Here is a 7451-nt window from a genome sequence, read left to right as displayed (position 1 = left end):
CCGCTGAGTCACTGGGGGGTTGGGCGTTGTTTTTGTCACTCTGAACAATAATGGTATAATTTTTAGGAGCACTAGTATTCAGTGAAAACAATATAATTCACTTAAACAAACATGCTGAAGTTTTGAGATCTGAGACTTTTAAAGAAGGTATTAGAATCTAAAAACATTCATCCTGTTGAAACGAATCTTTTTACTCACAAAAACAAAGTGTAACCTTTCACCTTTAAGTAATTCAGAAATTTTTAACAGTACCAACTATTTCATTATTTTACAAATGTACACCACCAATGAAGAAATAATTCTGTTGAAAAAATCATAAAGTGCACTTAGAACAATTAAACATTGCATCTAATATGAAAAAAATACATATCCAACATATTTATTTTCACCATTCAGCCAAACTACCCAGTGCAAGAATGCCTAAATCATAACAATTCTAAAAAATTATAACAAATAACCAGTTATACGTAGCACAAATATTGAGCATAAATCTATAAATCATTATTTTTCTTAGATTAAGTGCCAGTCTAGTAGGCTTGCTAAAGCGTTTACAACATATTGCTGTAGCAATGAGATCAAATTGTTTACAATATGTTGCTATAGCAGTGAGACCAAATTGAACACAGTACTTTAAATTAGGTCTCACAGCTCTAATAAATAGAACACAGAATTTATATATTTTTACCACATCATGTGAAATTCCACACAAGCCTTGTATTTTTTTTTTTTCACGTAAGACCACTGTCCTAATCCTTTCCGAATTTTTACACCTGAGAACATAATCTTGCACTTTAAACATTAAAACTTTTATTCCATTATATATGTCATTACGGATTAATATAACCCATACCAGCCGTTTTTACATATATATTTTTCTCTACAAGTGGGTTTTCTCGTCATCACATATTCTTATTCCAATAGTAACAAGTTATCAAACTGTATTAAGATAACACTTGTGATACCAGCAAATTTAAAAACGTTTCTATTTTAGTTTGAAAAACAAACATCCTAGGTCACTGTTAAATACCATAATGTTTAGGGACAACAAGGTACCTATTGGTTCATCTCAGCTGCTCTATTTTCTAATCAAAACTGAAACTGTTAATGTACAAATTTAAAAAAACCTTAAAACCAGCTCTTCTCATTCATATGCTTATCAAGCGTATTTTCAAACTTACTTAAATTTATTGCCTCCATTACAACCAAAGGCCAATCACCCTGTTTGAAAAATAAAACTTGGCTGAAAATTACTCTTACTTTGCTAAAATTTATATCTGTATCCTCTAGTCATACCATTCTCACTATTAAGTATGAAAAAAAGATGATGAATCGATACTCAATTAACTCGACAACCTGAAACATCTTAATCAGATCCCAGATCTTTTTTTCTGGTATGATACTTCCCTCCACTCAAAAGATTAGCTGTTCTCATCCGTTGCTGTCCTCTATGTGCAAACTTTATTTTTACACATGATGCATGTGACTCTGTCTATGAACCTCTACTGAACTATCACTTCTTGTTTGGAAACGTTTTAGAGTTTGGATTTTCTCCTTCGTTTGTTTATTGCATGTTTGCTTTCTTCATGAAGTAGTTATTTTTCACCTTCATTTCATTTTTTCAACCAGATTCTTTTATTTGTATTTATCATTTAAATCAAGTCGCTTTTTCTGCTCTCCAGTTTGGTAAAACCTTTCTATGCAATGAATTCTGAATTTAATCTACCACTTTGGGGGATAAACCAGTGACTAGAGTTTTCCCAGGCCTCAGATGTTGATGACTTGATGATGAATCTGCTTTTATATGTTGAGAGATTGGGTATTACTGTGTCCACTCTTTATCTCTGGAATTTGCAAAGGTTTCTGCTGAAACTGCTGAGTCTTTTATGGCTGACTAAGACTTTGATCATCTTTTTCTACCTCTTGAGCTTGCTGAGGTTCCAAACCTAGGGAGTATCCTAGGCTTCATTTGGTCTTAATGAATTTTATAGCTCATGTTTCTAGTGTTTTATTCTTATCACATAAATAATCTTCTCAACCTTTGCTTTTTTTTCTGTTCCATGACATTTGGGTTTTTGCTGATCCATTGACCTCAAGGGATTTAGCATGTCATGCCTCCTGAGGACTTCTGATTATTTTGCCTTTTCCTGAAATTCTACCGTGTATTTGATTTCAGGTCAACAATTGTAAGATTAATCCGTGATGACGAGAAAACCCACTTGTAGAGAAAAATATATGTGTAAAAACGGCTGGTTTGGGTAGAGAAAGCTCTATGCAGAGAAGCGATGTTTCTGTGGGCAACATACTTACGTAACCCTACCTAAAATTTACCTATTATCTCCTACTTTTTACACGTTATCTTCCCACATATGTTTGCTCTAAACACAATAAAGGCTTGGATGATGAAGATAGCTCTTTGCCACCCAGAACCCTGTGCTAGGGGAACTATTACATATTATTTTATGTACTACATTTGCCAATGACATCAATTATTTTAACTTTACGTGTTGACTTTGCCGTTGGAACTTGGCTGTAGTCTACATTCGATTTCTGCTCGGAATTTAAAGTCTTACCTTTATTGAGCGACTTCGGATCGTTAGTCCGAGTCATCACGTTTGTGTGGTCGCCGTACTCCAAGCCAGAACTTGACCATGTAGGTCTTTCCTTTCGCAAAGAGTCGGCTTCCATCACTGACATGAGTATTCCGGGTTCACCTCCTTGTACCCAACACTCGCCGGTATGACGAACTATCCACTCGACAGCTAACCACACAGGGGTTCCTGCGCCGTACGCCGCCAAAGACCGTCCGCCATTCGTCAGGCCCCAGGATCTGGTCTGTACCCTTGGGGTAGGCTTCCTAACTCCATCTCCTGTATTCTGCCTCCATCCCTTCAGCTTAGTAAACACACTAACTATTCTGACTAAACCCTTACTGTGGGAAGAGGATAGGGCATATCTCTAGCCTACCCTGCAAACCTAGTCAACACAAAGTAAGTTATAGAAATTACCTTACCTACCTTAGTTTCCTTTTTCCCTGTTTCTGTAGCATTCCTTTGTCGTAGTTGCCTCTAGATTTCCTGTCGTGTGTTGATATCTTGTTGAACGCTTTTGGGGAACACGATACACATCTTCACATGTGCAGTCAAAGTCACTCTTTTTACGGTTCATGAGCCATTTGTCCAAGCACCTACACATGTGAAGTACACATATTTACTAACCAGGTTTGCCCCTCCAGCGTTGGCTGGTCCGCTGTGGTTTCCTCCTCCGTCCTCCACTTTAAGTCAGCGTGTGATGTTTGCTTCGACATAGTGAATTTTAAAATCTCAGGTCTATGAATCCGCCTTTCATTTCCATTATTTCCGGGGCCCATCTCTTATTAAATTCTTCCTTCGTTAATCGATGCTTATCGATTTTTCACCTAATTTTTGTATTTGCTTTAATTCTTCTCAACTTTACCGGAACGCTTTCCTTTACGTTTTCATAAACAGCTTTGCATCTTGCGGATATATCTTTTCTGTTGACATATTATATAGTTGAACCGCTGGGTTTTTGCTTGTCACCTTTTTGTTTCTGCTATCATATTTTTTAGGTAGGCTGGTGGAGTTTCTGCTCGTAGTGCTTGAGGTTTGGTCTAATTTACGTAAAATTTGGCGTTGAAACCAACTATGTAGAGAAGCGAACAACTTTTCCACTTTCTTCGGTCATCGTCAGGTTCACAAAGAAAGAAAGAGGTAACTGATCTATAGCTGACCACATGTTTGAAGGCGGTTGTGTAATTGAATGTAGGAATGTAGAGGGCGTGCTTAGATGTTGGATTATATTTATCAAAGACTCTTTTAATTTCAAATCTAATCTTAATAAACTTGATCATAAAGTCTTAATGACCAGTTTCGATGTCATATCCCTCTTTACAGAAGTCCCAACCGTTGAAGCCTTCAAGATAGCCTTAGAACTCTATATCCGAGAACCTTAACCCATCAATAGACATTCCCGCAACCAATTAGCAACCCTAATAGAATTCACCACGATTAAAACAAACTTCATGTCTAACAACCACAACTATACACAAACAAATCCAGTATCACCAGTTCCAGCCAATATTTTTATGACACAAGTTGAAACACAAGCAATTAACACAGCATTACATCCACCACTATCCTGGTACAGATAAATAGACGATACGATTGCGGGATTCATATCTACAGAAAACACACTTAATTTTTTAATCACATTAACTCTATACATCCCAACATTAACATCACATGTGAACAAGAAGAAAGCAATCAAATATCATTTCTTAACCTCAAAATTACAAGAACCGATACAGAATTTGAAAAAGAAATCCACCGAAAAATCACCAACAAAAGACTGGATATTCCTTGGGACTCAGCAGATGAAGCAAAACAAAAACTCAACGTACTAAGAAACCAAATAAACACAGCCATAAAACTATGCTCACCAGATGAAAGTTAACGACGAATTAGACAAAATTAAACAATACTTCATTAACATCAATAAGTTTTCTCCACAAAATGTAGAAAACATGATACGTACACACCTAGATAAAAAGCAAAATCAACTAACAAAAGTTAATATACCCCACGATTTAAAAATCATGAAACCATATACTGCTGCATACCATATATTCCCGACATCAGCAGAAAAATAACCAACATTTGGCAAAAACTAGTAACAAAATATGACATTCCAGTTAATACAAAATTTATTCAAAAACCGGGCACAAAACTACACTGACAAACACAACACCAACATTATTTATAAAATGAAATGTGATAACTGGCACGACTTCTAAGGGCCCGGCATGGCCAAGCGTGTTAAGGCGTGCGATTCGTAATCTGAGGCTCGTGGGTTCGTATCCCCGTCGCGCCAAACATGCTCGCCTTTTCAGCCGTGTGGGCGTTATAAGTGACGGTCAATCTCACCATTCGTTGGTAATAGAGTAGCCCAAGAGTTGGCGGTGGGTGATGATGACTAGCTGCCTTCCCTCTAGTCTTACACTGCTAAATTAGGGACAACTAGCACAGATAGCCCTCGAGTAGCTTTGTGCGAAATTCCAAAAGCAACAACAACAAAAACAACATCTTTGTGAACCTGACGATGACCGAAGAAGGTCGAAACGTTGTTTGCTCCTCTGCATAGAGCTTTCTTTATCCATACCAGCCACTTTTACATATATAGTTGTGAGATTACTTTTACCTGTTTGGGAAGGGGGGGTTGAGATGATTCCTAAATTATATGTCTCTTGTTCACATGCCTTATATTGTTGTTTTCTTCCTACCCTTACCACCTTCTTATGCTTTTCTTTTTACTTGCATCTCCGTCTGAGACTCTTCACAGAAATTCTGTGGGGTTTCTGGAGATAACCTTGTTCTTCTCCCCTCCACCTCAACCCATATTTCATTTTCAGCTCTGGCAGGTAGTATGTGCTTTCTTGTTTCTGGAACATTTTAGTTTATTAAACCATATTGACTCAGGCCAGTTTACCATCAACTTCTCTTGGATATTTATGTATGGCCTCAATATATATATTGATTCTGTCCCGGATGTTATTGAGACACAGTTGACATCTGTCCACCAACATTCTTGATCTGCTGGCAATCCTCCTCCCATCATGATCTTTTACACCCTACTCTTCCAACTAGGGTTGCACCTTGGGGTTTTATTGGCCTACTCCTTCCTACCTTATATCTTGTACCCTTAGTTCCACTTGTTCTTCTGTCATATCTTGTATCTTAATCTTTTTTTTTTTCTTATCCTCATTGTCCAATAGAGAAAATTCTGCAATCTAGCATGTGGGCCCTTCTTAGTACGTTCATCTCCTACTATCTCTGTAATGCCCTGGTTTCCTGTCTGTTAGATGTTTTTCTACCACCTGTGGTCATGTTTCAAACTATGGTACAACTCTAACTGGTAAGTTGTATTCATACTTTTTTTTTCAGGGGCTTTTATTTACTTTTTATCACATGGATCACACTGTGGTGAGTGGTGCTTGACCTGGTAATGTTTAACTCTAAATTGCACTGTATAACCAATGTTTACTCACACTTTATGTTCCATGCCCTTGCATTGCTCATTGTTGAGAAAGAATATTTGACAAGATCTCTTGTAGTTGAATAGTTGTTGGGTATTTTGCTTCATAAATATACTCATTGTGGACTGAACCATCTATGGACATCATGAGTAAAACAGAAGGGGATTGAATAAATTGGTATGGTCTACTTTTCAAAATAGAATTTTGTGAACACTCATTGCACTGTCTCTAGTGATGACATTACTCTGGACTCTCCAGTGCATTTTCACTCCCCCCAATTTTTTTCTAATAAAATGAGAGAGTCCTTACCAGTTCCAAGCTGCTGTTGTGGTCACCCTTGGAGGCATCCTTCTGAATGGGTTCCACAAAAAAAAGGCTATAATCATTCAGTTGTGAGTCGAGCAGTGGTGTTTTGCTGATGTGCATGAGATGTGGTCTTCAGAGGAGTTGAGATATCACCTTTCTGGATGATGTGACCTACTGATACCATTTACTCAACCGTTGGAGTTGAGCTACCTAGAATGCACTTTGAATCTTCAATTATGAACTTTCATCTTACATTTATGTAATCCCCCCACCATATCAATCAATTTAAATTTCTTAAATTTGTGATGCTTTTCTCAAATTTTATCCATTATGCTTTCTATGAGTCAATGTAGGTTTAACCTGCAGCCTCCTTTTTCTCCTTTTCTTCCTAAAAGAAATATAATTATCTTGAATATTAACAAATTTTCCACATTTCATCAGTGTTTAGTCAAATATGTATATAGCTAATTGGAGGATCAAAACCCCATACCCCACCCTTTCGTTGTGCTTATATCCAAAAATACCACAGCCTTCACTGCAGCATTGTTTGTTGCTTATTGAACTAAAACAACATGTAGTAGTATTTCTGTGTTTTTCTGCAAATTCCACAAGCCACTATGACTCAAGTAATTTTTGTTGTTCCTTACAAAAGGTATTTTGGAAGTTAAAATACATTTAGATATAATCATATGTGTTCTACTTATTGCCTCATCCTTCATCTACAATGAAAAGAAAGTTGCTTTAAAAGAACTCTAACAAGTTTATGAGAGTTATCAAAGCATTGGCAATTTTCAGATACTTTTTTGTAAATTGGGGCTATTCTTCCTATAACAGCAGTATTTTATAAGAAAAGTTTTGAAAACAAAATTTTAAATTTATTTTAGGGAGAAACTTCTATGCAGCTTAAGATGAAATTTGGTGAACTTTTTAAAATATTTTCACAGACAGTATCAAAACAAAATATTCACCTATATGTAAAAAGTTGCAAAATTTCTTAAAGTAGTTTAATGCATTTTATTTTACAGGTTTTGTGTTCAGAAAACCATTGTTATAAACCAAAAATTTAAATGGAGAAAATTTTTGCACAATATTGTTT

Source organism: Tachypleus tridentatus, chromosome 5 (genome assembly GCF_004210375.1).
Source record: "Tachypleus tridentatus isolate NWPU-2018 chromosome 5, ASM421037v1, whole genome shotgun sequence".
Lineage (NCBI taxonomy): Eukaryota > Metazoa > Arthropoda > Merostomata > Xiphosura > Limulidae > Tachypleus > Tachypleus tridentatus.
Note: the sequence above shows the minus strand (reverse complement) of the source record.